We start from the raw sequence: 19981 nt of genomic DNA on the forward strand, positions 1-19981 counted from the left end.
CCAATAGAGTTTTATGGGAGGCTATTTAACCAGTGTCATGATGGTCCCTTTAATTTTAGCATGAGGTATTTGATGGCATGGAGATCATCACTGCGAGCCATGTGAATATGGAGAATAAAATCTTTGATCCATACTGGGGGATCTGTAGTACCATTGTATGATTTGATGTTCACGGGTTTAAACCCTTCAGGGAACTGGTGCTCCATCACCTCATCGGTGGAGCATAAGGGGTGTGCGGCGCCTCTGTATCGGGCGATGTCGCGACGCACTTCGGATGAAGTCCGAATGCGGTTTTCGGCCCGGGTGGGGTTGTGCCTGTCGCGCCAGGCCTGATGGCCGTCCTCTCGTGTTGGGGCACGCCCCCTTGACCCATAGATTGATCTTGTCTGACCGGCTCTATTGTCCAGGTCCTTTCGTAGGTCATATGTATAGCTCGGGGCCGCTGCCTCCCTGCCTCGACGGCGGGGTGGCGCAGGCTGGTGTTCGGCGTAAGTGGACGGTCTGTCCCATCCATGTGGTGGTCGGTCAGGTCATCAGCGTGTTTATACTTTGGTGGTATTGGCTCAAGGGCCTCATCATCGAATTGTGGTAGCAGCTTGCGCTTTGGGTAGCTCTTGGTTGGGCGCTTGAGGCCATATTCCTCGGCTACCAGGACTTTAGTCCATCTGTCATTGAGCATGTCCTGATCGGCTTGGAGTTTCTGCTGCTTCTTTTTTAGGCTTCTCGCAGTGGCGATTAGCCGGCGCTTAAAGCGCTCTTGTTCGAGGGGTTCCTCTGGCACGATGAAGTCTTCGATACTGAGGCTCACATCCTCTTCAGAGATCGGTAGGTAGTTACTATCCTCCGAGTCCTCTTTCCCGACAGGATCGTCGGGGTTAACTTGCCCATCCACCCAATCATCATGTTCGGATGTTGGCTCGATAGGGGCTTCGGGGTCTTCGGCATTCTCCGGGGTGTTATTGTCTTCGGTGCCAGCATTGCTGTCTTTTTCGTGACGTGATTTTGAGCGGCGCCGCTGACGTCAACGCTTTGGAGGTGCTTCAGCAGGCTTGTCCTCAACCGGATCCTTCTTGCCGTCGTCGTCATCCTCTTTGGGTGTGTCCACCATGTACACGTCGTATGTGGAGCTGGCTATCCAATGTCCGGTAAACGGAGGATCTTGGCCTTCTTCGTCTTCGGCATCGTCGTCCATGCCGTCGATGTCTTCGGAGGCGTATTCCAACATGTCGGTTAAGTCTTTGACAGTGGCTATGAAGTGGGTGGTGGGTGGAATGTAAAATTCCCCACTCTCAGCCCCTAGTCCGGGCTGGGCGTAATTCGGAAGCGATTCCTCTGTAATGGCGAGGGATCGCATTATGTCCATAGCCTCGTTTAGTAGCGAGGTTTGGGCAGGGAAGCGAGAATCCGCGGGGGCAGTAGAGGTGAGGCCTCCTGGCCACGCTCGCTTGACGCAAACCTCGAGAATTCGGATTCGGAGTCCGAGGGGGAGTCTGGCACTTTAGCGACAAGGGGAGCCCGATTTGTCTTCAGATTTGCCGATGACGCAGTCCCCTCCAGATCTCTGGTAGCGAGTTTCATAATTGTAGGGAGTTCGGCGGGCTCTAAATTCCCGTCTTCGGACCTGGTAGTCTGCTCTGGTCCTAAGGCCAGAGCGGCGGTCGGGGCCGTGAACCTTTCGAAGATCAAGTCTCCTCGGATATCAACGACATAGTTCAGATTTCCAAAACTGATCTGATGACCAGGGGCATAGCTGTCGATCTGCTCAAGGTGGCCAGTCAAGCTGGCACGCAGTGCGAAGCCGCCGAATACGAAAATTTGGCCGGGGAGGAAAGTCTTCCCCGAAACAGCATTGTCGTGGATGATCGAACGAGCCATCGAACCTTCTGTTGATAGCACAGAGGAGCTCTCAATGAAAGCACCAATGTCGGTGTCAAAACCGGTCGATCTCGGGTAGGGGGTCCCGAACAGTGCGTCTGAAGATCGAAGGTAACAGGAGGCAGGGGACACGATGCTTACCCAGGTTCGGGCCCTCTTGATGGAGGTAATACCCTACTTCCCGCTTGATTGACTTTGATGAGTATAAAGGTTACAAGAGTTGATCTACCTCGAGATCGTAATGGCTAAACCCTAGATGTCTAGGCTATATGATTATGATTGCCTCTACGGACTAAATCCTCTGGTTTATATAGACACCGGAGAGGCCTAGGGTTGTACAAAGTCGGTTTACAGAGAAAGGAATCTTCACATCTGAACGCCAAGCTTGCCATCCATGCAAAGAAGAGTCCCATCCGAACATGGGGGAAGGCCTTCTATATTGTATCTTCTCGGCCCATTAGTCCTGCCCATATCACATAGCCCGGACGCCCGGGGACCCCCTAATTTAGGATTCCCTCACTCACCTTCCTTTTTATTCTATTGGCCCTTCTTCTTCCATGGAGGTGGTCTTGGAGCAACAATGTTGATGAATATGGATGTGAGCATCCTTCGCGGTGACTAGTGTTGGAGGTGTATATATAGGAAGCCTCTTCGGGTCTCCTTCCTTGATGTAGCACCTCCACTTTGATCCTAGGGATCTAGGTGAGCCAAATCCATTCCCAATACGTCCCTTGATGGCCAAGGAAGTAGAAGGAACAAACAAGGACGAAATCTGGGAAGAATCACGCTTGATCTACGCGATTTCGACCCTGTCTCGATGCCATACGACTTGGCGCGGTCGTACTATGGGCCATCGTTGGCTCTGACCTCTTCGGCAAAATGGTCGTTACTTTTTCATACGAACTCCTTTTTTGACGTTCTTAGGATCGTTGGAATCACGTGAACAACGTCGATGCATCTATGATGTTAGATCTGAATTTTGAGTATTATGTAAAAATGTCATTTTAACACTTCGAAATGCTCAAGTCTGGTGATGGAAAGTCCTCTATATTTAACCCATCTTCAGTATTTTCATCGTGCTTGGTCCTATGTTGCTCGAAAACACCTGTAGACACACAACAAAAATAAAGGAAACTAATAAAGACTAACAAAACTACAAACAATGCATGCTCACAATGAAAAGAGTGAAAATCGGAAATCTGCATAATAGAGATGTACTTGGTTCAATGAGACATGATGTATGAAGATAATATGCAACAAATTAGCTCTAAAAATGGGTATAAAATAGAGCCATCACCAGTACCACTCATATATCACCTATGTTGCATGTCCATCACAGGTTGCCACCAGGGTCATGCTAGTGAGACTCCTGGACCCTGCTGTTGTCGTTGCATAATTACCATGCATCGGCTTCACTCCTAACTTTACTTGCACCAAGTAGGCGAGGGACTTCGCCTCGATCTCACCTTTGATGGTTGCCCACATCACATGTTTTTCTCACGGCCCACTTATATCATGCAATAATGTGTTTTAAATATGAGACCAAGATCTATTTGGTGTTTAACCATACAAAATTATGTCAAACACATGCATTATTTGCTCCAGTCATGGAAATGACATCGTCCACCATGAGCCATCAATATCGCCATGTGGAGATAAATGAGGGAGGAGCACCCTGCCCTAGGCTTCACCCTCTGTTGGTGTGAGATGGTAGTGTGGGGGAGAGGAGAACAGATGGAACGAGATGAGATGATGATAGTGGAAGGGGTGTGTGCATGAGTAAACATGAGGCCGCAACTCAGGCTGGAGTCATGTTTACTCGTACCGAAGTCATTCCACTTGTGCCCCTTAAGGATTTGGTTGCAATTTATTCTCTTATCAAGGTCCGTGATGTAATTCACAACGTACGAATTAAGATGGTTTCTTTTTTAGGAAATGATTAAGGTGGCTTCTTGCCCCATCCAGTGGCGGAGACAGGGGGACTAGCACGGCCCTGGCTCGGCCCTGAGAGGGGGCGAATGGGCGGCCGCCTCGGGCCTCAGTTTGGAGGGGCCTCGAGGTATGTGTTATACTCTTTTAGAGCAAGTATAATAGAATGATGTAGGCGGGTTATAAGAGATGCGGCATTAGATTTATGTCTAGGTGGAGGAAAAATGAGAGGAAAAAGAAGATAAGCAGGCTACAAGCTTACAGCCGGCTGTAGCACGAGCTCCAACATCCTTTGTGAGAGAAAGATATGGGCCATATATTAATGGTATATCATACTAGTATGTCTAACTATTGTATGAGTGGGCCATTTGATTGGCTACAAGTGACATGGCAACTTTATATAGCCAGTCGTTGGTTATATTATTAATCATGCTCTTATGAGCCTAGCGCCCATATATTATCTACTGCATTGTTTACAAATGAGCGTCTGTCATTTTTCCTGATTTCCTTCCTACTAGCAGCTACTTTTGACGGATAGAGCAGTTATTGCACGTGATTAATTAGGGGGTGGTTATGTGGGAAAATCGCTCCGGAGTTCCTTCCCTAATCCAGGAGTCAATTGTGCGCCCAATTTTTGGGAAAAAACATACGCTGAGATGCTAGAGAAATGGAGGAACCAAACGTGATCTAGAGCGTCCCTGCGGCAACAACACGATGCTTGTTTCATGTGCGTGTGTAGTGCCGTCTAGAGTCGGTGGAGGCCAGGCGGGCTGCCGGAGATAGCCCCGCCGCTGCATCCCACACAATCACACCGACTCGTGGAGAGGCGAGATCGAACCCTGAAGACGCGATCACAGTTACAAAGAAGTGAAAGTATGTCTCTAATCTCTATTTATATAGGTAGCCTATATGCCCTTTGAGATTTTACCATGTTGATTATTGATTGATTATAAAATTGATAAATGATCATCATTATTACCTCCCCGTCGTTGCAACCGGTCGCAGATAGATATTGCTTATTGGTATACATTGTTTGGGTTATGAATTCTGAGTTTGGCGACTTACCGATAGTTTCTAATCTTAGTCGATACGACGAGGGCTATACACGTGTTGGCATCAACATGGATGATAACAACATGAGTGTGATTATGAGTATTTAAATCATTTGTTAGTCTTGATGAGGTATTTGTTTTTACTACAATGCTTGGCACAACTAAATACTAATACACTTTACTTCTGTGCTCTGGAACATATTTGTAAAGAATATATTGTATAGAGAAAAAATAGTGTATTTTATTTAGCTGACAATTCAACATATTTCGTTCATTTTTTTTTATGTTTATGTTAAGGGCGTTTGAGTCTAGCTTTTGCCCTGGCCCTCGAAATCTCAGGACCGGCCTTGGCCATGCGGCCCCCTTAACAACAAGGATTTCATGCTAATTTACTTATGAATAGTACATAATTACCGGTCATTTGCAGCTAAAAACTCATTTTTTTAGGTTTTGGCTCTTCCCAATCTGTTTTAGCATCACTCAGCCCCGTGATAAATTTTTTTTGGCCCCGCCACTGGTCCCATCTGATACTAAGGTAAGGGGTTTTATTGCAAATAAAATAAAATATACATGATCATCTATATATCATTTTCTCCCCTCCTCTCTCAACTCTCACTACACGTCGAAGTTAAAAAAGAAAGAACATCACACATAGAAGTGCGGCCACTTGAAACGCAGAGACTCGCGCCGTGGAAAGCGACCAAACTCGATCGGAACAAAATCCTTCCTCTCCGTCTCCGGCCGCCCATGGTATGCATGTATGGGAGCCGATGTAGCAGGCTAGTGAAGCGCATACGTGGCGACGAGAGCGACGACCATGAGCGCGTAGGCGACGCCCCGGTCGACGGCCTCCCGGTCAACGACCCTCCGCCACCCCTGCGCCAGAGCCTTCTCGTCCGCGCCGGTCGCCGCCGAGCCCGCCGCCATCCCGATCGAACAATGCACCGAGCCGGACGACAGAAAGCCGATCCTAGAGCTTGCTTGGGAGAGAGCTCACACTAGGTAACAAGTTCGGCAGCTAGAGATGGGTTGATGCCCTGGTGTGTGCGCGCGCAGAGATATATACGCGCAGAGGGAGCTGGGTGCGCGAGGCGACGCCAAGTAGACTTCAGACGATAGCCGCCTCGTTTGATCGGGGCTTGCCTTTTTGCGTGTCGCTTCGGCGGTGCCGGCTCTTGATCTGGCCGGCCGGGACGGCAGCCGTTCGCTGGACCCAGATGCAGGGAATAACCTACCCATTTCTATTGTTTGAGCGGAGCTATAACCTGACCTGGTCAAGCGTCCGGAATATATATGGCTGGCGTAGAAGGTTTTGTCCGCAGGAAAAGCAAGCTATGTTTTGTCAATCGTGGGTCAAATGGGTCAAACTCTGCTTTTCATCGAAGAGAAACCCAGCTTCGCTGGGTCTTCACGCTGGCACCGTGTCGAGGCAAACAATGCCTCTCTGTCACCATCATTTTCCAATTTCCGTGTTGTTGCCGCGATGAGAACCAGGGCGTCCATTTGATGGTCATGAGTTGATCAAGTCAGCGGAAACTCATTCGATGGTGTTGAAACGTGATATTTTTATATTTATTTTCGACTGATTCTTCTATTACTCCCTCCGGTCCTTTTTACTCTACATATTAAAATTTTCTGGAGTCAAACTTCACAAAATTTGACCGTATTTATATGAAAAAATATCAACATATGTCATGCTAAAGTTATATAATATGAAACTTTAAGTCATGACACATCTAGTGGTATTGATTTCAGATTATGAATGTTGACATTTTTTCTATAAAGTTGGTCAAACTTTACGAGGCTTGACTTTAGTCAAATCCTATGTGCGAACTAAAAAGGACCGGAGGGAGTATCTCTAGCCTTGTATAGCTGATTTTTAGAGATATTGTAGGGTTAGTTGGCTTGTCACGCAAGACACCACCTGTATATATTGTAACCGACTCCGATGAAATACAATGAGTTGCATCCTATAGTCTTCTACATGGTATCAGTTTTCTACCGATCTCTCCCTCTTCCGCTCTAGGCCGCCGCCACCGCCGCCGCCCCTCTCTCCCTGCCGCCGCCGCTTGTTCCACTCGCCGCCGCTGCTGCACCAAACCCTAAACCCTTCCACGCCGCCGCAGCTACTTCTCCTCCAGCCGCCGCCGCCGTCCCAAAACCCTAACTCTCCTACGCCGTCGTCGCTGCTATCTCTTTCATAACCGCCGTCGCTGCTCCTTCCTCTGTAGCCGCCGCCGCCTTCCTTCCAATCATCACCTGTCTCGCTCCAAAGCCGAACCCTCCGACGCCGGTTCTTTCACCGGTGCCATCTTCACCTCCGATCGCCTCAACGAACTTCACATCAAAGATCACGTTCCCGTCGTCCTCGACCTCGACTCGCCATCCTACAACGCATGGCGCACGTACTCCGCGCTCCTCTTCCGCTCCTACCGCCTCATCGAGCATGTTGATGGTAGCGTCGACATCCGCGACATGCAGAACAACGACGAGTGGCTTGCTGTGGACGCCTGCATCGTCAAGTGGCTTTTTCTCACCATCTCTCCAGGTCTCTTCAACATTGTGACGCCCCCGATTTGACCGTACACTAATCATACACGCAAACGTGTACGATCAAGATCAGGGACTCACGGGAAGATATCACAACACAACTCTACAAATAAAAATAAGTCATACAAGCATCATATTACAAGCCAGGGGCCTCGAGGGCTCGAATACAAGAGCTCGATCATAGACGAGTCAGCGGAAGCAACAATATCTGAGTACAGACATAAGTTAAACAAGTTTGCCTTAAGAAGGCTAGCACAAACTGGGATACAGATCGAAAGAGGCGCAGGCCTCCTGCCTGGGATCCTCCTAACTACTCCTGGTCGTCGTCAGCGGGCATCACGTAGTAGTAGGCACCTCCGGTGTAGTAGGGGTCGTCGTCGACGGTGGCGTCTGGCTCCTGGGCTCCAACATCTGGTTGCGACAACCAGGTAGAAGGGATAGAGGGAAAGAAGGAGAAAGCAACCGTGAGTACTCATCCAAAGTACTCGCAAGCAAGGAGCTACACTACATATGTATGCATTGGTATCAAATGGAATAAGGCTATCATATGTGGACTGAACTGCAGAAAGCCGGAATAAGAGGGGGATAGCTAGTCCTTTCGAAGACTACGCTTCTGGCAGCCTCCGTCTTGCAGCATGTAGAAGAGAGTAGACTGAAGACCTCCAAGTAGCATCGTATAGCATAATCCTAACCGATGATCCTCCCCTCGTCGCCCTGTGAGAGAGCGACCACCGGTTGTATCTGGCACTTGGAAGGGTGTGTTTTATTAAGTATCCGGTTCTAGTTGTCATAAGGTCAAGGTACAACTCCAAATCGTCCTGTTACCGAAGATCACGGCTATTCGAATAGATTAACTTCCCTGCAGGGGTGCACCACATACCCCAACACGCTCGATCCCATTTGGCCGGACACACTTTCCTGGGTCATGCCCGGCCTCGGAAGATCAACACGTCGCAGCCCCACCTAGACCAACAGAGAGGTCAGCACGCCGGTCTAAACCTAAGCGCCCAGGGGTCTGGGCCCATCGCCCTTAGCACACCTGCACGTTGCGTGGGCGGCCGGAAGCAGACCTAGCCTAGTGGCGTTCCAGTCCAATCCAGCGCGCGCCGCTCCGTCGCTGACGTCAAGAAGGCTTCGGCTGATACCACGACGCCGGGATACCCATAACTACTCCCGCGTAGATGGTTAGTGCGTATAGACCAAATGGCCAAACTCAGATCAAATACCCAGATCTCGTTAAGCGTGTTAAGTATCCGCGAACGCCGACCAGGGCCAGGCCCACCTCTCTCCTAGGTGGTCGGAACCTGCCCTGCCGCTCCGCCTCAAAACTCCACTCGCGGGTGCTCCTCAAGCCGACCCGTCTTTAGTCACCACATGTATCATGTATAAAGTATATAGTATATACCCGTGATCAACTCCCGAGTGATCACGGCCCGATAGTATAGCATGGCAGACGGACAAGAATGTAGGGCCACTGATGAATACTAGCATCCTATACTAAGCATTAGGATTGCAGGTAAAGGTAACAACAGTAGTAGCAAGGACAGGCTATGCATCAGGATAGGATTAACGGAAGCAGTAACATGCTACACTACTCTAATGCAAGCAGTATAGAGAAGAGTAGGCGATATCTGGTGATCAAGGGGGGGCTTGCCTGGTTGCTCTGGCAAGAGAGAGGGGTCGTCAACACCGTAGTCGTACGGGGTAGCAGCGGCGTCGGTCTCGGTGTCTAGAGAGAGAAGAGGGGGAAGAAACAATAAATATAATGCAAGCATATGCATAGTGATGCATGACATGACAAGTTACGGCGTTAGAGGTGCCCTAACGCGGTAGTAGGTGATACCGGTGAAGGGGGATAACATCCGGGAAAGTATCCCCGGTGTTTCGCGTTTTCGGGCAGAGGAGCCGGGGTGAAATGTTGCCAGGTTCACTATGCTAGGGACGCGTTGGCGGACGAACGGGCTGCGTATCCGGTTCGTCTCGTCGTTCTGAGCAACTTTCATGTACAAAGTTTTTCATCCGAGCTACGGTTTATTTTATATTAATTTTAAAAGATTAAAATCATTTTTAGTATTTAGTTAATTATTTTAATTAAACATTATCCAGAACAGTGCACGCTGACGTCAGCATGACAGCATGACGTCAGCAGTCAACAGGGTTGACTAGTCAAACTGACGTGTGGGTCCCGTTCGTCATTGACTGATTAGGCTAATTAGCAGTTAATTAAGTTAACTACTGTTTAATTAAACTAATTAGTTAATTAGGTTAATCTAATTATGATTAATTAACTTAATTAATCCCTTAATTAGTTAATTAATTTAAATATTATTATTTATTTAATTATTTTATTATTATTGTTTTTTTTCTCTAAAACGTTTTGGGGCTGTGCCCCACTTGTCATAGGGCCAAGGCCTTAGTGGATCGGGTGCTACGGGGAGGTTCGGGCGAACGGCCACAGGGCATGGCCCGCCCGAGTGGGACGAGGCCACCGGGCGTCGCGGCCAACCGTGAAGGGGAGCGGGCGCCGGCGCGACGCCGGCGAGGCCACCTCGAGGCGGGGCCGTGGCCGAAGCGGGCAGTCGCCGAAGGAGGACGCCGGGGCCGTGGATGGTGCGGCCGGACCGAGCGGCGACGGTAGCAGGAGACGGCGCGGAGCAGGGCGGGGGGAAAAGCAGGGGCGCCACGGGGTCGGGCGCGGTGACCAACGGCGACGACAAGGCCGGAGCGGGGCGCGCCAGCCGTGGCCTGTGGAGAGGCGGCCGCGGGAAGGAGCGTTGAGGTCGGCGCCGTCGGCTGTGGCCGTGGCCGTGTGCAGAGTAGGCGGGGGCACGGGGGGGCGACGGAGGCGAGGGCAGTGGCTGGGGCGCACCCTGGCACAGCCAGTCGTGGCCACGGGCGCAACCAAAGTGCGGCCGGGCGCGTGGCCTGGACGCGCGAGGGCTCGGGGAAGAGGAGGGAGCTCACGTCGGGGGGGGTAGGGAAACTGGCAGCGGGCTCGGGGAAGGTCGGGGACGACTTGCGACGGGGAAGCAGACCGGTGGGGGAGCTCCTGGCGCCGGCGCGGTCCAGGCGGCAACGGGCACGCAGGGGGAGAGGGGCGAGGGGAAGACGAGGATGAAGCGGTCCGGCGGGGGGGGTCGAGGCGGAGGGCTATGGTGGCAGCTCCGGCGTAGTGGCCGCGGGGATCGGCGGCGGCGTCAACGGGATCCCGATCCAGATCGGATCGGGAGGGAGTGGACCGAGCGGGGGGGAGTGGGGAATATGGGCTAGGGTTTCGGTGGGAGTGGGGGGTTAAGCAGGGGTAGGGTGGGCCGGTCGGGTAGCCTTGTCTTGCTGGGCCGAAGCCCAGGGGGCAGGGGGTTTTCTCTTTCTTTTTTTATGTATTTTCTTTTCTTTTATTTATTTCCTTTTCTGTTTTGGCTAATTGTTTGGACACCAAATGAGTTTTGTAAAATATGAGAGTTGGCCCAAAATTCAAAACACAATATATCCTACCACCAAAAACTAGTTTGGGGTAATTATCATTTCATATTTATTTTTTATTAATAAAAAGGTTAGTAAATAATGTTTTCAGCCACTGTTTGAGGTTGTTTAAGTCACTTATCAAATTTCAATAATGTTGTTTACAATTTTATCATAGCCTCTGATTTATCTACTATTTATTGAACATTTTAGTTTTAATATTTGAAAAATTTTTATTGTTTGCTTGATTTTGATTTTGAATTTGAATCGGTTTCGAACTAACGCGAGATTACTAACAGTAATCAAAGTGACGTGGCATCGTTAACGGGGGATTACTGTAGCCTAATTATCCGGGCGTCACAATTCTCCTCCACTACAAGAAATCTCGTCCCGAGATTTAAGAGGGGGACTAGGGGGTAAGGTCTGGTTACGAAATTCTAACGAATCTTCTCGGTCTTGGTTGCTCTCCTCGAAGTGGTCGATCCATTACATTGATGTCTTCCTCTTTCTGCTTTAGGTCATTAAGATGGAGTCGGCATCCTTTCTTCGAAAACTCCATCGTACTTACGAAAGAATAAGGGGGAGCATTCCGGGAGGACAGACCTCGGCAAGGTTGACTATCTGGTAGATAACATCGGGGAGGGACGCGGAAAGTAACTCTCGAATGGAAACCTCCGAAAATATCGAGAGCAAAGTAAGGAGGTACCATGAGAAGTTCCAAATGGATAGGCAAGCATTCGATGCCTGATCAGAAGGTGAAAGGGGTTCAGAGCAACGAGAATAAGTATTGCGTCTAATACCCGAATAGATCACTTGGCAGGTGGCCCGTGAATTACATAAGAAGTCAAGCGCGAGGAATAACTTTGACAACAGGGTGTACAAGAGATTCAGGTTTCGATCCGGTGTAACTGTGGGTTATGGACCCACCACGTGGTTAAAGTAGGAAGGGCATTGACATCTTGCACGGCCATGATAGCAAGGCATGTCAGTGAATAACCGGTCAGTTATGTTGGTAGCATCATTGGTACCAAGGGCGAGGGACAAAGAGAACCATTTTCCTGCTCGTTGAACGAGGCGGACCATTAGGCAAAGTTCTCGTCCATCGGTGGATACCAGAATGTCATCAACAATAGTAACAGGGTCTTACTGACAGAGTTATACACCGAGGTGTTTACATAAGCAGGAGATTGTTCCTGCTTAGATCATATAGATCACAAGAAACGTTAAACCAACCAATGGAAGGGAAAATACGATTATCAGATTAAACAGGACAATGGAAAGGAAATTGTGTTTAAACACATATTTCAAGGGTATATCCTACCCAAGGACAAGCAGATCATGATATCCATGACATGATATAATGTAGAAAACTCCTTAGGTACGGAAGAGAATTTTCATGACATTATCCATACAGCGGTGTTTGGATAATTGAGCAGGAAACATTTAACATTGGGCTTCAATTGTTCCTGTTCAAAATCGAAGTACCACAGACATGCTTCAAGATAGCATGGACATGGTCAACAGGTGAATATCAGACTTTGGAAACACAAAGGGTCTACTAGAAATAACTTGTAGAATAAGTCTTACAATTTCCTCATGGAAGAATGGATAACCTTGCTGAAAAGGAAACTATAACAATAGGTCCTCCGGCCAGGTGTGCTAGGCATGACATCATCTTACCGGGTCATATAAGGACCAATGTTGTAACTCTTGGAAATATGTTCCAACCATCATATCTAACCTAGATTCAGATCTGATTAGTGCCAGGATACCTCCGACTTAGTAAGCCTGAGAAGAAAGGTGCAACACAATTGATGAGATGACAATGTAAGATTCTCGGGAAATGAACTATGAAGTGATTTCCGTTAACAAGAGTTCATCATTAATCCAAGGAGAGGACAAGGAGGTGTCTGGTGAACTCAACGGCAATTCATCGAGATTTCCAAAAGATGGATTTCCACAATTAAGTGAACAAGGAGATAACATTTGTCAGATCAAATGATATAAGGGAGTATGCTCACGGAAAACATACACAATTAAACATTGGTTGAAAGGTGCACCCAAAATATGGGTTGGGTTTCACGACCAATGTCAGAATGGTGATTCAATAATCAATAGTCTAAGAACGAACGGTCGACCATTATCTTCAAAGCAATAGGGTTGCTAGAAAGGCAAAATCCAAACAACACCGTTCACTTGTTGGTACCCCGGTTGGAATCAACACGAGGACCAAGAAAGAATGGTGATGGTGAGAAGTATCACGATACCAAGAATTCTTAAGAGGTGGTGAAATTCTCACAACATTCTTGACATAAAAGATGGTAATACTCCAAGGTAAAGGAGAACAAATGCTGGATAGCAAGGATCTCAAGGTATAACACAAAACACGAACAAGTTTGTGTTGAACGGAAGGCAAACGAGTGGTCGATGATAACACAAATCATCGAGGGCAAGGATGGTATTTCTCATCAGGAATTCAATTGATATCCTTGAGGAGCTCGAAATGTTGATGATGATCATGACAATTTCTGTCGAGAGGTTTCATGGAGATGTAATCGGTCGGCGATGACATCAAGTCAAACGAATGATGAAGCGAAAGGTTATTGGAACCATGGGTACGACACAAACTTGAAATCAAGTTTATTGTTTGAGGTGAAACGATAAGACAAGGAAGATCGACGTAAGCTTAGCCCATTGTCGAAATTGTGCTCCGGAAAGAAGGACCAGGTAGCACAGTTAAAATTGGCACGATAATGATATAGCCGAGCAGGCTAGTATTTACGTGATCGAGTTCAAACTCGGACTTAAAGAAGATTATCAAGAGTTGTTGAGCCGTAGGGCAGACTCGGTTCAGTTATTGGTGTCTTTGAGTGTTTAATAACTCAGAGCCCATGAAAAATTGGAATCAGTGAGAATGTAGTACTCGATGAAGAACTCATAAGAGGTTATGTAGTACTTGATATTATCGAGGTACCATGGTGTAATACTCGACGGAAGATCAAAGTAAAGGTTGGACTGGTGTATTGATCTACAGAAGACAAGTGCTTAAACTTGCCCGAGAAATGGGATCAGAGAAGAACATGGTCGGAACCACGATTGCAGAAGGCCAGATCCCAGATATAAGATGAACTTCTACCAAGGGAATAATTAATTAAAGAGAAGCTATAATGGTAAGATCTACATCATGTCCAATGGGCATGAACACAAAGTTCAAGGTCGACTCCCACTTCTTCAATGCATAACCTTTCATCCATTGCTCTAGGTAAAAATGATTTTAGTGTCAAAACCTACCCGGTGAATTACCAGAGGAGTATGACCCGTGAAAAATTTTCGGGTTCACACAGATTAAGGAAGACATAGGTTCAACCCATCGGGGCTTCTTAGAACATATACCATGAACTTCAGGAGTAAATAACACAAGCTCAAAAGTAGAGCATGGCTGACAAAAGTAGAGTATACAATTTACCAAGGGCATTATGTATTAGGTAAAGAACTCACAAGAATTTTGGTTGTGAAGGACATTGTCGGAAAATAACCCGGCAATGGGTATGGCGGTCCACAACGGGGCTGATGTGAGTATCGGTACTCAATCAAAGGAAGAAGGAATGCCAAGGCATCGGATTATAGAAACAACTAACTAATTCAAAGCTTAATGCAAAGAAATTTTATGATTCCCAAATCAAGGGATCAGAAGCAATCGTTCTGATCGAAAATGAATAAGTTCAATAGACTTAGAAGCACAAACGATCAAGGCATTGATTGGTCAAGAACCAACTCATATCCAAATGACGTCTGAGCCGGAAGGATGAATCCTAGAATTCGACGGAGGAATGCGGGCATCCTCAACATATTGAATCAACAGACTTAAAATGATAAAGACAAGGGAGGCCAATAAGATTATGAAACTTATCGGATTAACCATAATTCAAGAAAGCGAGAATTTCAAGAGCAATAGGCTGCTCGGGATTTTCGAAAGATCGAATAGTATTTCGAAGACCATTGTGAAACACATGAACAACTGGGGGATGAGCGGATACTCGATAAGTGTGAGAATTTTCCATAGGGGTATTCAGGTGACAAATAACTGCAAGGCAGTAAGCTTAAAGGATTATCGAAGCATCGACGAGTAATTCGGGGTATCTTGTAATAACAAGACCAACTGGGGATGAATGTAAGAATAACAACTGCAAGTAGTTATCCATAAGGGTTGATGGTGGAAGGTAATTGCAAACGTGATGAACACAAGTTCTCGGGTTAACAGCGGAGAGTATCTTCAGGGTCTCCGCGTGCAGCACACGATCATCAGTAATAAGGGGCTCTCCGGGTGAAAGTGATAACGAGATCCTAATGTTAGATTTAGCAAATTTCATTTAACCCGAATAGAAGAGAGATCAGAGTCCCAGAGTAAGGATCGAGGAGTAAAAGAGCCTAATACCACCCAGATGGCGATGTGGGCCCGTAAGGCACACAGCCATGTTAGTAAAAGTTTTTGTAATGTCTAGACTCAACTTCGGCCAAGGAGTTGGAAAGGGGGATTCTTATAGGCAGTCGGCTCTGATACCAACTTGTGACGCCCCCGATTTGACCGTACACTAATCATACACGCAAACGTGTACGATCAAGATCAGGGACTCACGGGAAGATATCACAACACAACTCTACAAATAAAAATAAGTCATACAAGCATCATATTACAAGCCAGGGGCCTCGAGGGCTCGAATACAAGAGCTCGATCATAGACGAGTCAGCGGAAGCAACAATATCTGAGTACAGACATAAGTTAAACAAGTTTGCCTTAAGAAGGCTAGCACAAACTGGGATATAGATCGAAAGAGGCGCAGGCCTCCTGCCTGGGATCCTCCTAACTACTCCTGGTCGTCGTCAGCGGGCATCACGTAGTAGTAGGCACCTCCGGTGTAGTAGGGGTCGTCGTCGACGGTGGCGTCTGGCTCCTGGGCTCCAACATCTGGTTGCGACAACCAGGTAGAAGGGATAGAGGGAAAGAAGGAGAAAGCAACCGTGAGTACTCATCCAAAGTACTCGCAAGCAAGGAGCTACACTACATATGTATGCATTGGTATCAAATGGAATAAGGCTATCATATGTGGACTGAACTGCAGAAAGCCGGAATACGAGGGGGATAGCTAGTCCTTTCGAAGACTATGCTTCTGGCAGCCTCCGTCTTGCAGCATGTAGAAGAGAGTAGACTGAAGACCTCCAAGTAGCATCGTATAGCATAATCCTAACCGATGATCCTCCCCTCGTCGCCCTGTGAGAGAGCGACCACCGGTTGTATCTGGCACTTGGAAGGGTGTGTTTTATTAAGTATCCGGTTCTAGTTGTCATAAGGTCAAGGTACAACTCCAAATCGTCCTGTTACCGAAGATCACGGCTATTCGAATAGATTAACTTCCCTGCAGGGGTGCACCACATACCCCAACACGCTCGATCCCATTTGGCCGGACACACTTTCCTGGGTCATGCCCGGCCTCGGAAGATCAACACGTCGCAGCCCCACCTAGACCAACAGAGAGGTCAGCACGCCGGTCTAAACCTAAGCGCCCAGGGGTCTGGGCCCATCGCCCTTAGCACACCTGCACGTTGCGAACGCGGCCGAAAGCAGACCTAGCCTAGTGGCCTTCCAGTCCAATCCGGCGCGCGCCACTCAGTCGCTGACGTCACGAAGGCTTCGGCTGATACCACGACGCCGGGATACCCATAACTACTCCCGCGTAGATGGTTAGTGCGTATAGACCAAATGGCCAGACTTAGATCAAATACCCAGATCTCGTTAAGCGTGTTAAGTATCCGCGAACGCCGACCAGGGCCAGGCCCACCTCTCTCCTAGGTGGTCGGAACCTGCCCTGCCGCTCCGCCTCAAAACTCCACTCGCGGGTGCTCCTCAAGCCGACCCGTCTTTAGTCACCACATGTATCATGTATAAAGTATATAGCATATACCCGTGATCAACTCCCGAGTGATCACGGCCCGATAGTATAGCATGGCAGACGGACAAGGATGTAGGGCCACAGATGGAAATACTAGCATCCTATACTAAGCATTAGGATTGCAGGTAAAGGTAACAACAGTAGTAGCAAGGACAGGCTATGCATCAGTATAGGATTAACGGGAACCAGTAACATGCTACGCTACTCTAATGCAAGCAGTATAGAGAAGAGTAGGCGATATCTGGTGATCAAGGGGGGGGGCTTGCCTGGTTGCTCTGGCAAGAGAGAGGGGTCGTCAACACCGTAGTCGTACGGGGTAGCAGCGGCGTCGGTCTCGGTGTCTAGAGAGAGAAGAGGGGGAAGAAACAATAAATATAATGCAAGCATATGCATAGTGATGCATGACATGACAAGTTACGGCGTTAGAGGTGCCCTAACGCGGTAGTAGGTGATACCGGTGAAGGGGGATGACATCCGGGAAAGTATCCCCGGTGTTTCGCGTTTTCGGGCAGAGGAGCCGGAGGTGAAATGTTGCAGGTTCACTATGCTAGGGATGTGTGGCGGACGAACGGGCTACGTATCCGGGTTCGTCTCGTCGTTCTGAGCAACTTTCATGTATAAAGTATTTTCATCCGAGCTACGGTTTTTTTTATATTAATTTTAAAAGATTTAAAATCATTTTTAGTATTTAGTTAATTATTTTAATTAAACATTATCCAGAACAGTGCACGCTGACGTCAGCATGACGTCAGCATGACGTCAGCAGCCAACAGACGCGTTGACTGGTCAACTAACGTGTGGGTCCCGTTCGTCATACTCTGTTTTAATTAACTAACAAATTAGGTTAATTAGTGATTAGGTTAATCTAATTATAATTAATTAACTTAATTAATTCCTTAATTAATTAAGTAATTTAATTATTATTATCTATTTATTTATTTTTTTTATTTTTTTTACTAAAACGTTCTGGGGCTGTGCCCCACTTGTCATAGGGCCAAGGCCTTAGTGGATCGGGTGCTACGGGGAGGTTCGGGCGAACGGCCACAGGGCATGGCCCGCCCGAGTGGGACGAGGCCACCGGGCGTCGCGGCCAACCGTGAAGGGGAGCGGGCGCCGGCGCGACGCCAGCGAGGCCACCTCGAGGCGGGGCCGTGGCGAAGCGGGCAGTCGCCGAAGGAGGACGCCGGGGCCGTGGATGGTGCGGCCGGACCGAGCGGCGACGGTAGCAGGAGACGGCGCGGAGCAGGGCGGGGGGAAAAGCAGGGGCGCCACGGGGTCGGGCGCGGTGACCAACGGCGACGACAAGGCCGGAGCGGGGCGCGCCAGCCGTGGCCTGTGGAGAGGCGGCCGCGGGAAGGAGCGTTGAGGTCGGCGCCGTCGGCTGTGGCCGTGGCCGTGTGCAGAGTAGGAGGGGGCACGGGGTGGCGACGGAGGCGAGGGCAGTGGCTGGGGCGCGCCCTGGCACAGCCAGGCGTGGCCACGGGCGCAACCAAAGTGCGGCCGGGCGCATGGCCTGGACGCGCGAGGGCTCGGGGAAGAGGAGGGAGCTCACGTCGGGGGGGTAGGGAAACTGGCAGCGGGCTCGGGGAAGGTCGGGGACGACTTGCGACGGGGAAGCAGACCGGTGGGGGAGCTCCTGGCGCCGGCGCGGTCCAGGCGGCAACGGGCACGCAGGGGGAGGGGGGCGAGGGGAAGACGAGGATGAAGCGGTCCGGCGGGGGGGAGGGTCGAGGCGGAGGGCGACGGTGGCAGCTCCGGCGTAGTGGCCGCGGGGATCGGCGGCGGCGTCAACGGGATCCCGATCCAGATCGGATCGGGAGGGAGTGGACCGAGCGGGGGGGGAGTGGGGAATATGGGCTAGGGTTTCGGTGGGAGTGGGGGGTTAAGCAGGGGTAGGGTGGGCCGGTCGGGTAGCCTTGTCTTGCTGGGCCGAAGCCCAGGGGGCAGGGGGTTTTCTCTTTCTTTTTTTTATGTATTTTATTTTCTTTTATTTATTTCCTTTTCTGTTTTGGCTAATTGTTTGGGCACCAAATGAGTTTTGTAAAATATGAGAGTTGGCCCAAAATTCAAAACACAATATATCCTACTACCAAAAACTAGTTTGGGGTAATTATCATTTCATATTTATTTTTTATTAATAAAAAGGTTAGTAAATAATGTTTTCAGCCACTGTTTGAGGTTGTTTAAGTCACTTATCAAATTTCAATAATGTTGTTTACAATTTTATCATACCCTCTGATTTATCTACTATTTATTGAACATTTTAGTTTTAATATTTGAAAAACTTTTATTGTTTGCTTATCTCTCAACAACGTTCTCATGTCTTCATCCTTAATCAAAAATTTATGTTATGTTCGTACTCTTACCGTTGAGTTTAACAAACATGGTTTTTCTGTCAAGGATGCCCACTCCCGGAAGGTTCTGCACCGCTGTGATTCTCCCGGCGATCTCTACCCGTGTGGCCCAACGGCAAGACGCGGTCCCGTCGCTCTCCACGCCGACGTCTCTCTCTGGCATGCTCGTCTTGGCCATCCCGGCACCGACGCTCTTCATAAAGTTTTGCGGACTTTTCCTTTTTCATGTAATAAATCGGAGGCACACACTTGCCATGCCTGTCGCATAGGGAAACATGTTCGTTTGTCGTTTTATTCCTCATCATCAATTGCCACTTTCCCTTTTGATGATCAATTGCCACTTCCCCTTTTGATGTTATTCACTGTGATGTTTGGACATCGCCTGTGCCCAGCAATTCGGGTTTATCATATTACCTTGTGATTTTGGATGATTTTTCTCATTTCACTTGGACCTTTCCATTGCGCCGCAAATCCGACGTCGTTTCCTCACTTCACGCCTTCTACGCTTATGTTGCCACCCATTTCCACCGCACCATTGCCCATCTTCAAACCGACAACGGAAAGGAGTTTGATAACCTCGCTATTCGCACCCTCTTATCCACTCATGGCACCATTTTTTGTCTCACATGCCCTTATACATCTCAGCAAAACGGTCGAGCCGAACGTGTTCTTTGCACTCTTAATGAGAGTGTTCGGGCATTGCTCTTCCACGCACACATGCCTGCCCGATGCTCTCGCCACAGCTACCCTTCTTCTCAACATTCGGCCTTGTAAACCCCGGTGGAACTACACCCCTCATCATCTCTTGTTT

This window comes from Triticum urartu, chromosome 6, assembly GCF_003073215.2.
Source record: "Triticum urartu cultivar G1812 chromosome 6, Tu2.1, whole genome shotgun sequence".
NCBI classification, from domain to species: domain Eukaryota; kingdom Viridiplantae; phylum Streptophyta; class Magnoliopsida; order Poales; family Poaceae; genus Triticum; species Triticum urartu.